The sequence below is a fragment of the Mizuhopecten yessoensis genome, unplaced genomic scaffold (assembly GCF_002113885.1).
Source record: "Mizuhopecten yessoensis strain PY_sf001 unplaced genomic scaffold, ASM211388v2 scaffold9157, whole genome shotgun sequence".
Classification (NCBI taxonomy): domain Eukaryota; kingdom Metazoa; phylum Mollusca; class Bivalvia; order Pectinida; family Pectinidae; genus Mizuhopecten; species Mizuhopecten yessoensis.
In genome coordinates, this window is record NW_018407907.1 from 1,272,399 (window position 1) to 1,296,173 (window position 23,775).

The 23,775-nt window shown below is 35.9% G+C and overlaps 1 protein-coding gene across 1 annotated transcript in view; it reads right to left on the bottom strand.

The window, feature by feature from the left end:
• LOC110457457 (ATP-dependent RNA helicase DDX1-like) overlaps positions 1–23,775 on the bottom strand; it is a 266,330-nt gene that overhangs the window by 186,091 nt on the left and 56,464 nt on the right. The gene's annotated exons all lie outside the window — the stretch shown is intronic.

Below are 23,775 nucleotides of genomic sequence, written 5' to 3' on the forward strand. Positions count from 1 at the left end.
ACATCACTCAGTTGTCGAACTGACGAAATTCAAAACAAAATAGAACCAAGATGGATATTCATGTGGTAGTATTTAAGCTACAAGTGGCAAATTTTTGACTAAAATTGAGGAAAATAAAGCAAAAAAAGGGGGAAAATAAGGCCGAAATTAATTGGCCCATATTCGGCCATAAAAAAGGCCAGTATATATCCATGGCTGTTAATGAAGTTTGAGTCTTATCAACTCTAGGAACTAGCACCTTAGATATTGAGCAGAAACAATCTTCTGGACAATTATTAGGAGGGCGACAAAGGTAACAAGAGGCCCAGAGGGCCTGTATCGATCACCTGAATATTTAAGCAGTCATAGCAAAATGTTCTCATTAAATATTATACTGTACTACAAATATTTCACTCTCAAACTTTGTCGACTCCATCAGTTGAAACTTCCAGTCAAATATTATTATTGATTCTATGCTTTTCAGTTCTTCTTCAAGAAGTTGTTTGAAGTGTTTGACATATTTTCCCCTGTGACCTTGTAAGTAGGTCAAGGTCATTTTCCTTCTCAAACTTTGTTGGCTCTATCTCAAGAAGCTTCAGCTAAATCTTCTGAATCCATTCCTTTTGGTTCTTCAGAACAAATCATTTAAAATGTTGTTGACCTCTGTGATCTTTAAAGTAGGTTGAGGTCATTTTATTTGCAAACTTTGGTGAGCTCAAGAAGCCACCAGCGAAATATGAAGATTTTATACCCTTTATAGTTCTTCAGAAGAAGTTGTTTGATGTTTTTGACATATTTGACCCCTGTAACCTTGAAAAAAAGGTCAAGGTTATTTTCACTTTTAAACTTTGCCAGGCTACATCCGAGGAACTTACCAGCCAAATATGAAGATTCTATACCTTACAGTTCTTCTTCAGAAGTCGTTTGAGGAGTTTGACACATTCGACCCATGTGACCTTGAAAGTAGGTCAATGTCATTTTCATTCTCAAACTTTGTCTGGCTCTATCCCATGACGTCACCAGCCAAATATGAAGATTCTATACATTTTAATTCTTCAGAAGAAGTCTTTTAAAGCGTTTGACATATTTGACAACTGTGACCTTGAAAGAAGGTCAAGGTAATTTTCATTCTCAAACTTTGTCAGGCTCTATCCGAGGAAGCAACAAGCCAAATATGAAGATTCTATACCTTTCAGTTCTTCAGAAGAATTTGTTTGAAGTGTTTGACACATTTGACCCCTCTGACCTTGAATGAGGTCAAGGTTATTTACATTCTCAAACTCTGTCAGGCTCTATCCCAGGAGGCCACCAGCCAAATATGAAGATTCTATACCTTTTAGTTCTTCAGAAGAAGTCGTTTCAAGAGTTTGACATTTTTGACCCCTGTGACCTTGAAAGTAGGTCAAGGTCATTTTAATTCTCAATTTTCAGCAAAATACCATGACTTTTGGCCTGTCCGTTCTTTAGAAGAAGAAGTTGTTTAAAGGAAAAGTTGACGGACGACGGACGGACGACGGACGGACGACGTATGCCTGCCATGACATAAGTAGCGAGCCCTTCAGGCAGGTGAGCTAAAAATAAAACTGCAGGAAAAATTTCCTGATATACAGCAAGTATCGTTTCCGAAAAATAATGGTAACAAAAAATGTTGACAGGCAGACTGACTCACTGAATGTATGACCGATGGCGACAGTGCCACGCATGAAAAGAAATTTCCTGAAGACCAGCATTGATCAAAACATTAGGTGGGGATCGGTGAGAACGAGTTATATGTTAACAAGGGTCAGACCCTCGACCCAGTACAAAACTCTTCTTTGTCATGGAGTGGTTATTGCCCCCCACCCACAATAGTCATATACTCACGATTTGATACTGCGGAATGACTACATGTATTTTAGGTCAGTGTGCAGTGACATGTATTCAGTGTTCACATGTTTGTATGTTATATGGTTTTTGGAATAAACGGCCTTTTCATATCACACTGGTATTACTGGTTGTCAATTGCCTTTTGTGTAATGAGTATGGCTTACTGTGTGACTAGTGTTAAGAATATCGATACGATACATTATAATTTGCATACGTACAGATGTAAATTAAATGTTCATCATGCAGTATTCTCATTAAAAGTGGGTTGCTGGCAAAAGTAGCCTGGTGCTATTCATCATCTTTTAGCCAGATTTTCTTTTTTCAGAATACTTATAGGTCAATGTAAAAACAGATGAACACTGACCTGGCATTTCTTTTCCAAGTCAACCATCTCTTAGAAAACTTGGTGCGAACAGTGTACAAACCGACAGGTGTAAGTTAACACTGTTCACACCACGTTTTCTAAGGGGTGGTACGTTGAATGGCAGCTGAATGTTACCCTGTTATTACGTTGACCTATAACCTGTAAGTATTCTAAACAAGAGGCCCATGGGCCTTAACGGTCAACAGAGTCCTACAGTATTTATTTTTGTTGTTGAAATATGTACCAATTTGAGTAAAAAATAGTTAATTATAACGTTAACTTAAGTTTGTCAGGACCATGAGCTGATCATTCCTAGACCGAGTTTCAGTTATATAGGCCTATTAGAACTTGTTTTTAAGTTTGAAATAGTAATTTTCAAAATAGCGGCCGTGGCAGCCAAATTGGATTTCTGATCGACCCGAAAAATAACAACACTTTGTCAGGACCATGAGTCGATCATTCCTACAAACTTTCAGTTTAATCTGCCCAGCAGAACTTGACTTCAAGTTAGAAATGTTTTTTTTCAAAATGGCGGCCGTGGTGGCCATATTGGATTTCTGATCAACCTGAAAAATAACAACACTTTGTCAGGACCATGAGTCAATCGGCCCAGCAGAACTTGACTTTAAGTTTGAAATATTTTTTTCAAAATGGCAGCAGTGGCAGCCATATTGGATTTCTGATCGACCCGAAAAATAACAACACTTTGTCGGGGAGATGTCCGTAACCTTTCCATGAAATATTAATGAAATCCCTTTGCCAGTATTTCAGCTTAAGTTGAAAATGTAAAATGTTAACGGACGAAGCACGAGCTCAGGTGACTTAAAAAACAAAATTCCTTGATAAGGTTAAGGTCATTGGATTGTATTGATAAACGGAAACAGGAAGTACATCCCTAGTTGAAAATCCAATGTAGGGAGACAGTATCACAATTTCCGCAAATTCTAATGTTAAATATTAAACTGATGAATATTGTATGTTCATTATTGACAGAACATTGTGTTCTCTCAATATTAAAGTATTTCAAAGCAATCCAGGTATTAATTCAGGTGTTTCTTATCAATGAGTCACATGTGTCCATTTTTCTGTACTTCAGGAAACCGGCTACCTATTTCACTACTGTGAAGTTTTTCAAGAACGATAACTCTTGCCTGCAATTACTATGTGTATATGGTTTTATTATAAAATGACAATTTTTATATCGTGTATAGAGGATAAATTATACACAATTTCAGCATTTATTAAATTGATATACATTAATGCAATACTAATATATGTCAGTATCATTTTTATTGACATTATTTTGTAAAAATATTGTGTCTTTCATTTTTTTTTCAAAATTCACTCCTTTTTACATAAATTTCCATTTAAAATCCTTAAAATTCTGACAACCTATATTTTTTTTGTGGCAGAAAATTTTCTTAACTTTAAAGCAATATAACTACAAAATTTGAAGAAATTCTACTGAGAAATGGTGACACAATCCTATTACCTTAAATTGCAGATGTCAAGGATACGTATAACCTACTTTTCAAAATTATAGTAACTCATTTGCACTAAGTTTAAACGGAAGCCATCTGCTTCAAATGTGCGATCTGAATCGCAAAGAGCATGCATATATATGGCTGACGATAATAGCCATGTAAGAGGTAGGAGTTGTGTGGGATTAGTCAATCCAAAATGGTAAAATTGATCAATCAAAAACAAGGGGGTATACCCGAAACCTTAGTTGAATATCATCAGATTGAGACTGCTCTTCCTTGGATGATTTTGGCCAAATGACTTGTATTCTACGAGTACAACACAAGTTTGACTGAATTCTGTCAATATTTGGGGAAGTTATTGTCCAAATTATTCGGACCAATCAGAATTGAAGAGATATACATGACCAAATAATACATAAATCTAAATGAATTCTATACTCATCTTAAACATCTAAACAGGGTCTTAGAATCGCCATTATGCAAGCACATCCCAAGTTTCATTGAAACCCAACAAAATTAAGAGTTCAAAGTTATAGTCTTGGGGCCATATTCATGAAACCGTTCTTGTGCTCAAGCATAGATTCTGAAATCAAACCTTTCTTGTAATTGGCTTAAAACAATGTTGCATGGTCAAAAAGTGAAGTTTAAACATCAACAAGGTTACCGCGAGCGGTATATAATACGCCCGTCACACATTGAATGAGCAGTTGTTTGTATGATTGAAATATATGAAGTATTTGTGAGTAATTGATATTAAAAGAGAAATCATTCAACATAACTGTTAGATCAATGAGTGCAATACAACATCATGGAACGCATGCATCGCATTAATGAAACAAAGGGTAATAACTCTAGTAATTATGGTCGTATAATGGCGGTTATCAAACTTGTCCGAGGTTTCATGGTAATTAACCTTGTTGTGAAGTTTGAATTTAATCCGTTAATAATTACTTGAGATATCGAGCGGACAATGTTTCGGCAAGTCCATAAAGGGGCATAACTCCACAAATTATGGTAGAATAATGATGGTTATCAAACTTGTCCGAGGTTTCATGGTAATTAACCTTGTTGTGAAGTTTGAAGTTAAGCCGTTAATAATTACTCGAGATATCGACCGGACACTGTTTCGGCAAATGCATGAAGGGGCATAACTCCACAAATTATGGTCGGATAATGGCGGTTATCGAACTTGTCCGAGGGTTCATAGTAATTAATCTTGTTGTGAAGTTTGAAGTTAAGCCGTTAATAATTACTCGAGATATCGACCGGACACTGTTTCGGCAAGTAAAGAGGCATAACTCCAGAAATTATGATCGGATAATGGCGGTTATCGAACTTGTCCGAGGTTTCATGGTAATTAACCTTGTTGTGAAGTTTGAAGGCAATCCGTTAATAATTACTCGAGATATCGAGCGTACATCGTTTGCCTGCCTGCCTGCCTGCCTGCCTGCCTGCCCGCCCAACCGCCCGCCCGCTCACGTGATAACATAATACGTCCCCGTCTTCGACGGGCGTATAAAAACGGTCTTCGGCCTAATATCGCTCCTAAATTCTTCCATCCCATTGGCAAAATATTTATTTTTCACCGGAATTAAAGAAATTGGGCTTGAGCACCAAATCTAAGTGTGAGCACAAGAATGGCTTCATGAATACAGGCCCAGAATGGGTTGGCTTATCAGCATCAAGAAAACACCCATATTTTATTTTTCCCCAGAAAGCAATTATTAATGTGTGGCAAATAATTGTGCTAGTCTTTGTTGATAAATACCAGAAATTTGCCATATTTGCGATATATAACGACACTTTTCATTGGATATTGCACGCGTATGCATATATCATTTACCAACAGACCAATTCTCTTCCAAAAACTTCCCCCGCAAATATGTACTGGGAAAACAAGCGACTTGCGAGAATGGTTTCAATTGTCAAATGAGGGTTCCCGCATTTAATTTTGTATATTACTTGAAGTTTTGCAGTTGAACAAACGTTACCGCTATCGCTCCGGTTGATTTGTCTGTTGATTATCTGCTACACAAAAACTTTTATTTGCAATAAAAAAACGATTACATGTAATGAATACCAGGGCTCACACCAACTTTCTTACAACTCACTTAAATCATGTAAATCGATCAAAAAGTCAAACGTCAACATTGAAAACAGGGTTTTTTTCTGCTTTAAGTCTCTTCCATTGGTTTCCAAATCATTGACAAAATGAGATTTTTTTTTACTAATTTATAACCGGAACAAGAAATTAGACTTGAGCACAAAATCCATGCTTGAGCATGAGAACGGGCTTCACGACTACGGACCGTGAGGCTCACTTCCAACATCAGGTATGTGTTTCTAAGCCCTCACCTGTACTTATCGTACTACGTTACAATATGTCGGTAATAATCAGTGTTTTTGATTTAGATCTACTTGTGGATAAATTACTAATTACATATCCATGACAGACCAAATGCGTCATTCATTATTATTCTGATATCTACAGCCATTACAACTCCTATAAATAGACTAAGCAACAGTCATTTTAACTAACATTTCAAGCATACGTTCCACTTATATTATCTGGAATTTTCCATAAGTTAGTTGTATTTTTGTTTATGATTGAAAATGTATAAGATTTTTTATTTAAAAGTCATCACAATGAAAAATTATCTCTAATTTCTTTTTATAGTTTTACGGAAAAAAATTGTAAAAATTGCCCATTTCATCCAAAATAGCCCTTAGAGGGCATTTTTTCGATGTAAAATCTGTATAGCCCACGGGTATGGTAAGCAACAAGATATAATGTCTCAATATGGCTTTATACGATATTATTACAACACAAAAAAAATCAGTTTCACAGTTTATCATGCTATAAACGACAAAGTAGAAAATCAGGTTTATTCTTTATCTATGTCCATGATTATTGCTTTCCGTTTAATCAGCCGTCGGACAAAACCCATTCCAGGCCAACATCCTTCCCTCCGGATACATGAACCGAAACATATATATGTCTGATCTGAGTGAGATGCATCTACAATAAAATCAAAGTGCCAAGTGCACTCAGGGATGCTGTGTATGAAGGATTCAAATAATGGAATAAAGGAGGTGGTATATCAGTACAGAATGGCAGTAAATAATAAAGAACATGTTGTTGAGTGAGGGTCATAATAGCCCATCCCTTAATCATAATTTTCAATAAAACTATAGATAACAAGCAGAGTATTGCTAAAACAATTGAAACTTGTCTGATATCATGGTCCTTAATTAGTGTTTCAAATCGATGGAAATCCTTCAAGGAATGAAGCTGCTACAGCGCAGACAATGATCTTTTTAAAAATAGTAAGTGATTATGAGCAAGTTTACGATTAAATAAAAAAAATATAAAAAATGTTATATAGATAATGTAAATAAATAATTATGATACCATTATTACTTTTTGTTATTATCATGATAAATTATACAAAAAAATAAAACGAGATTGTATTATTAGTTCGTGTAATCACGGACTTATGCAAGTCCCTTGTGTATCTCTCCTTCTCCCGATATTGTAACGAAGGTTAAAAACCTATATAATTGTTCAGTTTCTGGTAAATGTGAATATGTATATACGGTTTTAATTTTTGATGTTCAATATGCTATATTCACGAAGCACTTGTATCATACTAATCGGGCCATTATCTAGAGGCTGTATTGGGAAGCTATCTACAAACTCATTAGGCACAGCTGCTGTCGCATTGGGAAGCTATCTATAAACTCGTTAGGCACAGCTGCTGACGGCTAATTTAGTATAAGTCAACATTCTCTTTCACTTGGAGACTTTCCATTGAGACAAAGAAAACACGAAGCCTACTTTATCAAGGACAGTTATCAAACAGTCGTTCAACAAGTCGCGAGCATGAAACTACGTAATGATTGCCAAGGGGAGAAAACTCTTACACATGCACTCACTTTAGAGTATTGGAATACGAGGCGTAGTAATTTGAACCAAATATAGATCAGAACTTTCACTGATTAAAAACGCCACTGTTAAAGATCTTTACATATTTTCTTTGTTTTTTTTTGTGTTATACAGATACGATACATTTTACCATATTATAGCATTGATCATATCATGAAATAATGAGCACATTATCTAAAGATATTTCACGGAAGGAGATAAAGTGTTGTTTGATTTTTTTGTAAAGAAATTATTCGGTCAAAAAAGCGTAGTAATCTGAAATTGATATAGTTCATGATGCTCACTGAAAAAAATCGCCTTTTAGTAAAAAAAATACATTTTTTCTTTGATTTATTGATCGTTTTCATATGTATTTCATCATTTTATAGCATTAATCATACCATGAAATAATCTACACAGCATTTAAAGATCTTCCGCGGAAGAAGACAGTCCGTTGTTTGGTTTTGATTTGCCCAGGCTTGGCGAGGACTGCTATGAGTGCTGTAAACAGCATCCAAAAAACCAAAGACCTAAATCTCTCTTAACTACAAAGTACACAATCTACCTTAAACCCATTCCGTGCAAGGACAAATAGGGTCAATTTCTGTAATCAATAGGTTGAATATTCAAAATTGAATCGGTTTTCATTTCTACAGAAAAAAAAATCCCCCTAGAAATTATTCAAGGGATATTATTTAAATACAGATCGAGACATACAACCTTTTTCAGTTTCAATAACTACAAAATTATCTCCAATTTAAATTTGACCTCATTTTTTCATTGATTTATAGAGCTCTCCATAGCTTGCCTTTTTACCAGAAGACGGTGACTATATTATCCTGTAATAACAGACAAATATTGATACTGAAATCTTAACTGCTTAATGGAATACTTTTATTTTCAATGACAAAATCAGCCTGGTATCATAGCTTATTAACAACTAAACCTGCTCATGCAACCAACCCTTTTAAGAGACCACTTTAAATGTCCCCATTGTAGTGATTCCATTTTAGAATGAACCAGTATTAAGGGGCCACCTGTATTAAGAGACCACTTGAGCAATTTTATGTATGGTGATGGAGTGGGGATCTCAACTGTTTCTAGGCGCTGACTCGGAAACTAGGTCCCTAGGGTTGTAGCCAGACCCCAGATCAATTATAATATCATGACTGCATTCGTCTCTTTATGCCCAGAATTTGTATATATAGTTTCGGGGTGGGGATCTTAAACGTTTCAAAGTTATGACCCAGGGGTTAAGTCTCAAAGGGCGGGGCAGACCCTGGGGTCAATTCAAATATCATTTCTGCATTCGTCTCTTTATGCCCAGCATTATATAGATATAGTTTTGGGGTGGGGATCTCAACCGTTTCAAAGTTATGACCAGGGGTTAAGTCTGCAAGGGTGGGGCAGATCCTGGGGTCAATTCTAATATCATGACTGCATTCGTCTTTTTATGCCCAACAATTGTATATATAGTTTTGGGGTGGGGATCTCAATCATTTCAAAGTTATGACCCAGGGGTTAAGTCTCCAAGGGTGGGGCAGTTCCCAAGGATGGAAGCATATGTGCATTCATCTCTTGATACTCAGCAATTGTATATATGGTTATAGGACGGGGATCTCAACTGTTTCCAAGCTGTGACTAAGAAACTAGGTCCCTAGGGGTTTGGTCAGACCCCAGGGTCTATTCTAATACCATGACTGCATTCGTCTCCTTATGTACATCATTTGTATACATAGTTTTGGGGTGGGGATCTCAACCGTTTTAAAGTTATGGCCCAGGTACTATGTCTCCAAGGGTGGGGCCAGACCCTAGAGCCATCCTGGAAGCAAATGTGCAATCTTCTCTTTATACTCAGCAATTGTATATATGGTTATATGGTGGGGATCTCAACCATTTCCAAGTAATGAACTTTTTTTGGCCCCACCCCTTAGCCACGGTATGGCATAAGCTAACCCTTGGTCCTTCGGACCCGGTGAGCTAATAATTAAGAGACCACCTGTGTTAAGAGGTCAATTTTAATTTTTCCCATTGTAGTGATTCCATTGTAGAATGAACCTGTATTAAGGGACCATTTTGTGGACTTCCCAAGGGTGTTCTCGTAATACTGGTTGGATTGTCTGTCGCTTGAAAGAATGATACTACATACAGTTGTGAAAGTCAACATTTTTTTGTGTTCATATTACTTTAGATTGGTGGTATTAATGGCAGGAATTAAGGATGGAAATTAAGTTCGTGAAAAATAAAGTGCGTTTGATAAGAATTACTGGAGACAATACCAAAAATAATGAATGCATGTATTTTAGGTCAGTCACTCAGAGTAGTGACATGTAGTGTATATATGTTTGTAGTTTATGTCGTTTTGTGCATAAACGGCCTGTTTCATATCACACTGGTATTACTGGTTGACATTTGCCTTTCGTATAACGAGTATGGCTTGCTGTGTGGCTAGTGTAAAGAATCGCACACTATAAATGTTCTTTTTATGTAGAAATAATACCATCATCAGAGAGGCGTAGCTCAGGGTTTAAGTTGAACTTTAAGGAAATTGAGGGGTCTAGGGGATGTTTACGTCCCCAGCGTGTCCGGGACAGAGCCATCTATATATATAGTTAAGGGCCTAGGGGGCAATCCCCCTTCCACCGAACAGAATGACGTAATTTATAACTTCAAAATCAATTGAGAACTGTCAGCACTAGCTCTGTATATGAGAAAATAAAGAAGTATTTTCAAAAGATTAACCAATAAGCAAAAATTGAAATTGTATTAATAACCCTTTCACCCCTAGGTAACTTTAGTAGACTCTTCCATGCATTTATGGGGATGAGTCCATTATGGTCTACAGTGGTGAAAGGGTTACACAAATGTCTACACTTCTTTGTTGGCAGCTTTGTACTATTGTCATATGTTACCTCACCACAAAGACTTTATTATTTTTATAAGTGATCGAAAGTATGCAGGTTGAAGTGTAATGAATAAACGGAAGGTTTGAAGTGAATTGTCTCCTGCATGAGAGCATGCATGTAGTACAGGCTGTGAGGTGGTTAGTGCAAGTCAAACGCTTGTGAGATTCTGATTAATGTTTCTGAACTCCTCATGATTTATTATTGAATCTGCCCTCCATTTAGAGGTCTTCAAAATGCTATCAAGTTTAACATCCGTTTCAAAAAACCCCAGAAGCAATCGGAAATCTTCTGACATGGACGTGACAAGTGATTGCGTCATACATGCACATACCATTTAAATAATGTTTCCGCAATGCTCACGAAAACCTGTAGACAGCAACCAGCCATTTCCTTTAAAAGTCAAATAACCTAAGATTTACAGTGTTATATTGAAGAAAAATATAAATCAAGTAAAAAAGACATGCCAAGAATATTGAAAGAGAACAAAAAGGTCGACTGAAAGAATAAGAAAGCAATTTCAACAAGGATGAAGACTGTTTACATTACAATGAGCAGCTTGGCTCATGACCAAAATTAGAGAAAACAAATTAATTTGGGATATCTAGCTATATCTAATAGACATATAACAGAGATTCAACTAGGATATCTAAATATAACAGATTCAACTAAAATTATATCTAAATATAATATTTAACCTTTTCACCACTGTGGACCATAATGGACTCATCCTGATAAAAACATGGTAACTAGAGCTTACTAAAGTTACACAGGGGTGAAAGGTCAACAAGGATATCTTAATACAACAGACTCAGCTAGGATATCTCAATATAGTAGATTCAACAGGGATATTTCAATATAATAGATTCACGGGGATATCTCAATATAATAGATTCAACAGGGATATCTCAATATAATAGATTCAATTAGGAGATCTTAATATAACATATTCAACTAGGAGATCTTAATATAACAGATTCAACTAAGAGATCTACCGTAAATATAACAGATTCAACTAGGATAGCTAAATAAATTCATCTAGGATATCTGAATATAATAGATTCAACAAAGATTATCTAAATAATTATACTTTCAACAAGGATATCTATATTTGACAGATTCAACTAGGAAATATTACTGTAAGATTCAACAAGGTTATTTAAATACTACAGATTCAACAAGAAGATTATTTAACTTAATACAACAGATTCAACAAGGATATCTAAATATTACACTGATTCAACAAGGATATACAAATATTACACTGATTCAAAAAGGATATCTAACTATTACACTGATTCAAAAAGAATATCTAAATATTACACAGATTCAACAAGGATATCTAAATATTACACTGATTCAACAAGGATATCTAAATATTACACGGATTCAACAAGAATATCTAACTATAACATTCAATCAGAATAACAAACCATAACAGATTCAACCTTTTTCCCCGTTACGTACAACTTCAACTGTGATATTTTAGCATCCGATGCTTGTATAAACTTAATACATTTACCATTTTCTTTCTCATTTTTGGGCTCAAACTGCTTCGAGTTCCACCATCGAGTGTAGGAGGCTATATGTGCGAAAGGCGTAATAAGGAGAGTTGGTCACCGTTACAGTGTTTTACAATCGCCCGATGTCTCGTAACACAGCCAATATTGTCATGCAACACTTTGCCTTATTGAGCTGTAGACCGTGGTCCGTAGAGACAGACATTTAACTACATACCTTCTGCTTACAACTAACATTCTTGAATCCTCCTAAAGTTTAGACAGGCGCTTTAGATCTTTCCCCAAATGACTTGACTTAAATAAACTGTATAGAATCGATCTTGTATTGTACTTGTTTGCTTAAAAGGCAATGACTAACCATGGAGAGACAATGTGTATGATGCAGCTTTGACGAGAGAAAACTTTCTACAATTACGTGTTTAATACTCGCACCATCAAACTACCTCCTGGTTGATATAATCGTAAAATGCTCCGTGCCGATTTTTTATTTTTAAATTGTGTCATTCTATAATTATAGGAAAATAATGTAATTTTATTGGAAAAGACATTTTGTGTATAATTTCTAGAATGTACATCAGATTGAAAATTGATGATACCTATCTATCATAGAGCAGTAATATGATGGGCAATTTAGAGTCATGTTAAATTGCTTGGTTGGGAAATCAATTTTCGGTGAATGATTACTATCAACTGACAAGTTAATGACATGCTACAATGATAATTGATTAAACAAGATGCAGTGAGCACATATCTGATCCCCCACCCCCAAATTCCTCATTAGGTTCATCCACAGTACACTTGGGTTTTTCAGACTTCTTTGCAAGGACGGATCACAATCTCCAAGTTTCTATCCCACATCAAGCATAAAAAATATCACGACAAACACAATATTAAATGACACTGCCCCAATGCAGACAAAAAAAAATGGAAAATTCAACTATAGCGTTTTCTACGTAGAGTGACTTCCCCTTAATTTTGTTTTGGACATAATATTTCTGTAGAGCGACTGGTCCAGGATATTATATTTACCAATGACCAGGAAGCTCAACCGGTAAGAGCAACAGTACATTGAACAGAGGTCCAGGGTTCGAACAGTGGCCCGTATTCATGAAACCATTCTCTGATGCTCAAGCAAGGATTCGATGCTCAAACCACAGGTTTCTTTTAACCCGTTTAAAACAAGGTTTAATGGTCAAGTGTAATGATTTTTAAATGTTATTGCCTTGAGTCTGTCCAAAATTCTTCCATGTCATTGACAAAATATTATGTTATTTTATAAATTTATCACAAGAACAGGAAATGTGGCTTGAGCATGAAATTTGAGTTTCAGCATGAGAAAAGTTTTTTGAATACGGGTACTGACCTCGAAGTGACTCTGTTACATTTATTTTCATTCAGAAAACTGCTGTTGATTTTTTTTTTGTGATTTTTTCTTCGTTCATCTTGGTTGTTTTTCTATGAAAGATTTGCAAGGAATGGATTTCTTTTCAGAAATGAGCTAGTCAAGCTATAGCCATCCGGATGCCAGATAAATAGTTACCAATGCTTTAAGTAACCATTTTTAGCAGTGGTACAAGGAGCCTTAATAAACTGCTACTGAATCACGGATATAATGGATATAAGACAAACAACACGTCAATTCTGATACCTATACTAAACTTCATATCATTTACACAATTACTGGGAAACATGTTTATCAGCTTAGGAATTAATCACTCCTGTTGGCCTTTAAGGTCATTGGAGTGTATTGATAAACGGAAACAGGAAGTACATCCCTTGTTGAAAATCCAATGTAGGGAGACAGTATCACAATTTCCGCAAATTCTAATGTTTAATATTAAACTGATGAATATTGTATGTTTATTATTGACAAAACAGTGTGTTCTCTCAATATTAAAGTATTTCAAAGCAATCCAGGCATTAATTCAGTGGGTTTTTTTTATCAATGAGTCACATGTGTCAATTTTTCTGTACTTCAGGAAACCGGCTACCTATTTCACTACTATGAAGTTTTTCAAGAACGATAACTCTTACCTGCAATTACTATGTGTATATGGTTTTATTATAAAATGTCAATTTTTAATCGTTTATAGATAATTAATTTTACACAATTTCAGCGTTTCTGAAATTGATATACATTAATGCAATACTAATCTATGTCAGTATCATTTTGATTGACATTATTTTGCAAAACATTGTTTTTCATGTTTTTTTCAAAATTCACTCATTTTTACATAGATTTCTATTTAAAATCCTTACAATTCTGACAACCTATATTTTTTTTGTGGCAGAAATTTTTCTTTACTTCAAAGCAATATTACTAGAAAATTTGAAGAAATTCTACTGAGAAATGGCGACACAATCCTATTACCTTAAGTCTGAGGATGATGGGAAGAAACCATGTGGTTTGAAAGGTGACTCTTGTACCTTTTACGCCTGTTTGGGGATTAAACCTCAATGGCTGCTTTGTAAACATGTTTATCAGCTTATGAATTAATCAATCCTGTTGGCCAGTCCGAGGATTATGGGAAGAAACCATGTGGTTTGAAAGGTGACGCATGTACCATATTTCACACCTAATTGAGGGATTAAACCTCAATGGCTGCTTTGCAAGAGCGACAACGTATTCACCATCCAACAACCCATTATAGCCACTTTATGATTCTCCATTAGTTCTTTTAGAAATGCTCGACAAAATTCTTGATAAAATATATCTGGGAAAAGTTTCTGACAAATTTAATACCTTGGATTTCGAAGACTTTATCATATCTGAAGTAGCATTACTCAACCAGAAATGTTCGAAGCAATGTTCAATTTGCTGGTTCATATTACAATGAAAATACTTCTGCCACAAAAACAGCCATTCGCATACAGCATTGATCAGGGAAAAAAAGGAATCTTCAAAACAAATTTCGGAATTGCTCCTATTTTCGAGTGCACTTGGTTATTACTCCAGAGGAGATAGGTGAGAAATTGCCACGGCTTAATGTACTACAAAAACTACCGCCACCTTAAAAAAGAATTATTTGTGGATTTTAAGGTAAGGAAATGTCATTCAATTTAAACCATACAAAAAATAATCTGATCAAAAGAACTGTTTCTAATAACATTTTAAAACAAATAACATTTCGACGATTGTTTTGGAATATTGATATCCAGATCTCCGATCCTATTTCCAACTAATTCGATTTATTTGTCATGAAGTATTGAAGCCACCATGCAATTTTCTATTGTCATTGAAAACATCCTTTCCCCCAGGAACCTTCACCCATGCTTATGTGTACTTGCCAATTAATAAAGCTACAATCTGAAGTATAGAAATGAACATTTCTAGGAAAATTATTATACAAGTAGCCCCGAGATATATGTTTTTTTTAATTGATCCGACTCGGTCTGCTTTGGGGTGTGATAGATTGTCTATAAGACACGAATGGGTCCGCCAGCGTGTGAAATTAATTTCAGTGTTTGATGATGTTCTATAAATAGTTACGACTTTGATCTTGACACCCTGAAATATGTACACATTCAAGGTATCATCATTACTACAAGTTTATAAATGGAGAAATATACGGGAAATTTCAGATGGACTGTGGGCATCCTGATTTTAGCATTATATTTAATCCCCTACTTGATAATATCGATGGGGTTTCGGTTGTAACCATTAACACGTTCCAAATTTAGATCATAATTCTAGCCTCAGAAACAGTGCTGTTACAAAATTTAGAAAATTAAAATGGTTTTTATCTGCTTTGATATGCACATGCAACTGAATTATTGCATGCATTCCAATTTTATATCGTAACTATAGCTATAGAAACACTTTTACAATGGTTTTTCTCTGCATCTGTCAAAACAACAGAAAGGCCTGTAGAGATAAACAAAGAAGCAGTATAAGAAAATTGTTGTGACAAGATACATAACATATGACGTGTCATTTTGGGTCTTTCACAGTCAGATTGATCGACAAATCTATTTGTGCTGTCTATTTGTGCTGACGGTGCAAAATGGAAATAAACAGTGTATGCCAGTGAAAAGGTAATTTTGGTAATTTTCGAAATCGCTTAAAAGAATCTTAAAACATGAACATTGCAAAACAAGTCTCTTTAATTGATAATCTTGCTCAAAGATAGGCTTGTTCTAGTTTAATGAGAACGTTTTAGTTCTCTTCCAGCGATGCCGTAATTATTGTTGACGCATTTCACAACTCGAATTGTGCACAAACGTGCGTGCTATACTGCGCTGTAAACAATCCCATCAACGAAACAATACCACATGCTTACGTAATGAAACGCACACAAACATGCAACACACCACAGTACAATGACAGTCTATTAAATATGTAACTGTCTTTAACCAATCCTTCGAACTCCTGTAAACACGACAAAAACACACTTACGTGCTTCGAAATATCTTAATTAGTTGTAGATGGTAAATATTCCGAATGCCTGTTGTAAACAGGTATATGTCTTCAAAATAAACCCAATACATCTTTAACCCTTTCACCACTGTAGACCATAATGGACTCATCCATATCAATGCATGGTAGAGTCTACTTAAGTTACATAGGGGTGAAAGGGTTAAGGTAAAGGGTACTGCGTATATAGGCGTTGTAGCCCATAAATCGGACACTGCACTTTGATGATGTTATTTATAACTTGGCCCTTAGAAGGCAATGTTCTTAAAATGTATAGGCTTTGCAATGTAAAGATTCTGAGGACAACCCCTAGCTGCAGTTTTCTGTTTTCTTTATTTTTTCTGTTTTCAACAACTATATGTCTGTAAAATGCATCGCAAATTGTAATTCTTAAGGAATACTTCATTGAAAAAGGATTTAATAATTTCACCCTATGTAACTTTAGTAGACTCTACCATGCATTGATATGGATGAGTCCATTATGGTCTTAAGAGTGGACATATTAGTGACAATGATAATAACACACCGTAAAATGGGTTATTTACGCAGGCTTAACTTATTCATGATTTTGACCCAAAATTAGAAAAATAAAATTAACACAGATTATAATATCCCAATCTAGCCATGTGAAGAAACTAGATGTTCACAGTGTTTCAAGTACAGAGACGGGACACTCGGCGTATAGAGTGTTAAATAGTCAAATGAATAGGCTCCATTACAGCATGCTAGGCAAAAACAAGTGAAATTGGTTGAAGAAGTCATCCACAAATCTATTACATGTGTGATAAAATCTATTTTCAAACATCTTGAATTACTCTTGATGTAAATAAATCATTACAATGACATTTATTATCGTGGTTCATTTTCACACTTGGCATATTATTCTGCGATTATACTTTCGCGATCACATTATTGACCAACGAAATCACAAAAATATATCATCCCTACAAAACTATCAGGCTATACAGTAGCTTAACTTGTTGTACCGTTTATCTTTAATTGATGGAACTTTAAAACAAGGAGAATATAATTTTTCCTTCAAAAAGTTTTCTTTACTTTTAAATGAATGCTTACAAAAATATAACATATTTCACAACAGTAGATTTCAAATCTGTGCCAGCTGGCTTGCACTGTCTGATGGTGAGATGGCGACAAATTAAAAGCATTATAGTTATAAGAAATGCTGTCTTAACCAGTGGCGGATCCAGAGACCTATCTGGGGGGGTTTCCAAATTTCCTGGGGGGGTTTCCATGTTGGAAAAAATTGAGGAAAATGGTGAAAATACATGATTTTTAAAGAAAATTCTCAGGGAGGGGGGGTTTCCTGAAGCCCAAAAAACCCCTCTGGATCCGCCACTGTTAACCCTTTCACCACTGTAGACCATAATGGACTCATCCATTTCAATGCATGGTAGAGTCTACTAAAGTTACAATTAGGGGTAAAAGGGGTAAAAGCAATTGTTATATATAGAACACTGTGGTCTTAAATTTCACAGCGCAGTGACCAGGGATATTGACATCTCATAATAGTCTGAAAATCCAGTACTTAGTTGCTTTTATTCCATTATTTTTTTCCCCAAAGAATAGTGTTCATGCGGACTTCCAAAAGATATGTCTACTCCTGTTTCTCCACTCATATTATTTTGTATGTAAATAAATATATAAACACGTAAAAAATCAATATCTCATATCTCACCCTGGGACGGCCCGAAACTAATAATACCAATACAACGACTACAGTACGTAGTTGCCATCTGTCAGAAGTCACAGTTAATAATGTGCTGGTCTTTCACTGAGATGGCCTAGGGTTTGATTCCCCCTTGAAATATTGAAAATGTATTGTGAAAGCCTGCCCTTACAACACACGTTTTCTACAGGTACTCCAGTATCCTCCCACACTTACGACCTTCTGCACACTTCTTTCCACTGACTAACAAGAGTAACTAATAGGAGTTGATAAAACTTGTTTCATAACATTTGTAAGACAAGGCATTATAGTATTGCAAGGCAATCCATATTCCCCCACCGGTATTTTCATAGGTCAAGTCATAGGTCACGGTGACCTAATTCTTGCACTCTGCATTCCGCCATAACAAGATGTCCTTGTATACCAAATCTGGTTACTCCAGGTGAAATAGTAAAGAAGATATGCCCAAAACAAACTTTTCAAAAAGTAAAGGTCAAAGGTCAAGTCAAAGGTCACAGTCAACTAATTCTTGCACTCTGCACTCCGCCATCACAAGATGTCCTTGTATACTAAATTTGGTTACTCCATGTGAAATAGAATAGAAGATATGTGTCGGACAAGCGTCTTGAACGAAAGGACGGAAAGAAGGACAGATTGCAAACCTATATACTTTGTCCCCCCCCCCCCCCAAGGAACCGGTGGGGGACTAATAAAATTCATATAATGGTTTTAGACACCATTTAGAGGTGTCGAGGTGTCGACACAATTTTCCAATCGTGCATTTTAATGCATGTTAAACCTGTTAGGTTGCTCTGATGTTAAGTAATTTCTTCTGTAAGCAGCAGCCATTACAAGCAAATCTCCTTTTTGAGTTCTTGTTCAAGGAAACATAAAAGTACATTTGTTTCAATACTACGGCTTTATTAAGACACAGGAGAGATAAAAGAACCTTTGAAATTTCAATGTCCTGGACCCAAGATTTGAACCCCGAAGCATGTTCAGTGCAGACAGCAGCTACCGTCACCAATCTGCTTGAGAACATTACACATCCGTAACAAAATAACACATTAAAACCTCGTTATACTGCCACCATTTGTCCAACCTTGTTATACTGCCACCATTTATCCAACCTTGTTATACTGCCACCATTTGTCCAGAGAAAATTAGGTGTTATAAAGGGGTTTGGCGATAAATTCAGGGAAAAGTTTAAAGGAATTGGTCAGCAAACGAGAAAAAGGGACATTGAAATATGCCGACAGTAAACGAGATGGTAAATGAAACAAGGGGCATTATATCAAGGGTAAACTGTACATTGCTTTAGAAAATAATTTTGTCTTATTGCAATCAGTTTTCTTTAAAATTTCAATGTCCAAATCTTTACCTCAATCACTACAGTGCCAGACCAGTCAACAAAAAGTGCCATTGGCTAATGCTAAACAGTAAAGGGCAAAGGTCAACAGAATGCCATAGCAGTTTCAAGAGCAAAATTCCCTTTCCAGAAATTACAGTATTTTACCTTGATCAGCCTGCATCGGCCATTATCTTAGAAAGGGAAACAAAATGAATTTAAACCTATTTTAGACTTTGATTATACCATATAGTCTTGGTGTAGAAACTCTTCATAAAACCAGATGACAAACCAGATACTCACTGTGAGTTAAGGTCCCATATATATATCCATAACAAGGGAGTGGGCCTAATAACAAGCATGGGTTTCATCCTCATGGGAAAATACGGAAATCAAAATAAACAGATTAGATAGATGTTCAGAATATTAAACAGCGGAGCTCATTTAGCTCAGCCACCAAACTGTTCCTAGCTTAGATAGTAACTGGACAAATAGAAACAGTTGGATAAGGAGGACACATTTATAAAAAGCGTGAGAAAAGTGTCCTGCAGGAGAAGTGGGAATAAAGGGACAATACAGTAGTAATTTTGCAGCCAGTTTACCATTCATGCCAACCTTTGGATATGTCCAAAGGGGAGATATTCGTGCTCAAAACACAAACCATATATTTAAACACCTGCTAGGGACATACCATTAACCTGTGCTTGACAACTTTTTAAAATGTCTAGCGGGGGGGGGGGGATAAATTGTGTTTAGAATTAAAAGCATAAATAAAATGTATGTGTGTACACCCTAGGGAAAGAATAACACTGTAAGCTGGCATCATTTGAGCTGTTCTTTCAGATGAAATCATCAGATCTTAGAAAATAAGATAATTTTAGCAAATTCACTGGTTGAAATTGAGCAATTTCAGGGTCCATAATCAGAAGTCTCACTCCAAAATAGGGAGAGTTGGCAAGTATGTAAAACCCTTTAAAATGACATGTTTTGAGTCGTTCTTTCAGGTGTAACCATTAGATTTTATATATTGGAATAGTTTAGCAACTTCACTGATTGGAAATATTAGACTTAAGGGTCAAAATCGGGAATTTCCCTCCTAAATAGGGAGAGTTGGCAAGTAGGGATTATTTGAAGGCCTGGCTGTAAATATAGAGATAAGAAAATATCTAATTTAAAAATATTAGATAAAAACTCAAATATCACCATCTAGTTAGCTTTGATAATCCATTAAAAATCATCTTCATGACAATATCGGAGACGTGAAATCTGCTGGTATTATCATCAGACATGTAATATATCAAAAGTTGGTCTCATCCTTTCATTGCCATATTTAATCATGTAATAAATCCTTCTTAAAAAAAATACAAAAATCCTTATAAGACACATTTCTCCATCTTTGAAAGCACAAGTCATCAATTATGTAAGTTAATTGAATCCCTGTGTAGCAATTTAATCTTTGATCAATAAAATGTGACAACTTTCTTCTATGTGGTTTAACTATTGAAGTAGGTCCGGATACAGGCAGGAGAAAGACGATATACAGGCTTTCAGTTCAAAGTAATACCTGCAGGAATGATCAATGCTTTTCTGCTTTTTGTTATTCTGTATTCTTTTAATTTTCGGAAAAAGTGCAAACTTCAAATCCTGTCAGATTCTATATTTGGGGGCATTTTTAATTGGCCATTTTTTTTTAAATTTATGTCTTTGTTCCTTTTAAGGTTTTACGTCGGCTAAGAAAAAATGGATCTGTTTTTTATTTGGGTTCAGTATCCTCGCATAAGTATCAGATGAAGACAGATGTGTAGTGGGTACAGGAAAAACATGTCGTTTAAATTTAATATTTTAATATCGTAAAAAAATAAACAGAAAAGCAAGAAAATGTCTGTTAGACTTGAACGGCCCCTTTTGTAGAAACTTTAACAGCACCAGTGGCCTTGATGTTGACCTTAGGACCTAGGACCTTGAAACACAACTTTGTCCAAGGTGTTCTCATACTGACATTTGCATAAGCCGAAGATGAGTTAATGTAAACAGTTGTTAGATTCATGACAATGAATCAAACAACAATGGATGGGACGCAGGATGGGACGCACATGACATGGGTAAACAATAAATTATCCCCCCTGACACACACACACACCGAAAAAAAAAAGATGAGAACATCAAAAGAAATCCAAGGACATGAAACAGGTTGCAACAGCACAAATCCAAAAGAATATGACAGGATGACAAACACTATAAAATGGCTAAAATTGCAGGGGCCGCCACATTAATATGCCAAATATCAATGGTAAACAGTATAGGTCTGTCCTTCCAAAGGTTATACTGAAGCCTTTGATTGTCATTCTATGTGCTGCACTTGTAAGCTGAGTTCCGTGCAGAATCGGAAACAGAACCATTAAGATAAACCATTTCTTGAAACATTGGCAGATGTATTGGGAATTAAGGCATGTTAAAGACAAGATGTTGTTGAATGTTTATTGATCATTCAATAGTTTATTATTTAGTTTACGATTTTTTTTTCTTATACCCTGTTTAACCATTCAAATCAATAACAGATCAAAAAACCTTTCAGGTCTTCAGATAAATCCGTTTGACAATAACGGTCCCGCTGGAAGCTCTCAGACTGTTGTGCTTAACAAGCCGTTAAATTTTCATAGAATCAGACACATTGGACATAATGGATAAAACATATCATGTGCATTCCAAAGATTTATTCGTACTGTTTAATAGCTTGTGTCAGACACCACAAGGCTTTGAAACACCAGTAATCAACTCTAATGCATTCTCAGCCTTGTTCTGTGTTGGTGCCGACTTCTTCTTTGGGTAATGAACATAAAAAGTGACATGTTATCTATGTTAGACCCGTTTTAGGGTTTTGCATGATATGACCAATGTGTTCAACAGATACTTAAGATCAGTCATGCGTCTGACAGAAAACTATCTGCAACATTTCCGGTCATCCATAGGAATGCGAATTCAGGCTGTGTTTGTCGCTCGGAGATGTCAGGTTTGGTTTGATACAAAGAGCAACATGCATGAAAATGTATCTAAATGGGGATAAACAGACTATAATGGGTGCTGAGACTTTAATTAAGGCAAAGTAACATTATGATATACGCGTTGACAGCTGGGAAAGATATTGTTGTATATATATATGATACAATGTTGACCTTTGGGGTACTCAGGTGTTGACCTTGGGGTAGGTGTTGACATAGGGTTTAGGTTGTTGACAGGGTGGATAAACATATGAGGTATATGTTGACATTAGAATAGGTGTTGACATCAATGTAGATTTGATATCATAAAACGTGTTGACTTAACCCTTTCACCACTGTAGACCATAATGGACTCATCCAGATCAATGCATGGTAGAGTCTATTAAAGTTACATAGGGGTGAGAGGGTTCAGGGCAGATTTTGATTTCAGGTCATATTTTAACATTGAGGTAGTTGTTGACATAGGGTATACTGTAAAAGAGGAAATGTTCGCCTGTGGAAACGTATGTTTACGCTGCAACTATTTAAACAGTTTGCGATGTGGAAATTTTCATCTGGGCATTATGGTTACGAAATCAATATGTTCTATGGATGTATAATCTAATTAATCTATTAATAACTATTTTCAGACTTGTTGTGTTCAACGAGAAAAACACAAATGTTTCCATACCTAGAAAATGTCCACATTTACAGCATGTTAACATCGGGTTCAACGTTGACATTGGCGCAGGTGATGACATAAGACTTGGCATCAGAGTTTACCAATATAAAATCACACCTGTCTGTATACCTGACAGTGTGTAAGAGGTCCTTCACATGTTGATTGGTTCAATTTTATACACCTTAAGTAGTGTCCACTTACCTTGAGATGTTCCGTTGCTAACCAGTGTCCACCTACCTTGAGATGTTACGTTGCTAACCAGTTTTGACCTACCTTGAGATGCTCCGTTGCTAACCAGTGTCGACCTACCTTGAAATGTTCCATTGCTAACCAGTGTCGCCCTACCTTGAGATGTTCCATTGCTAAGTAGTGTCCACTTACCTTGAGATGTTCCGTTGCTAAGCAGTGTTAACCTACCTTGAGATGTTCCGTTGATAACCAGTGTCCACCTACCTTGAGATGTTCCGTTGCTAAGCAGTGTGGACCTACCTTGAGATGTTACGTTGCTAAGCAGTGTTGACCTACCTTGAGGTGTTCCGTTGCTAAGCAGTGTCGACCTACCTTGAGATGTTACGTTGCTAAGCAGTTTTGACCTACCTTGAGATGTTCCGTTGCTAACCAGTGT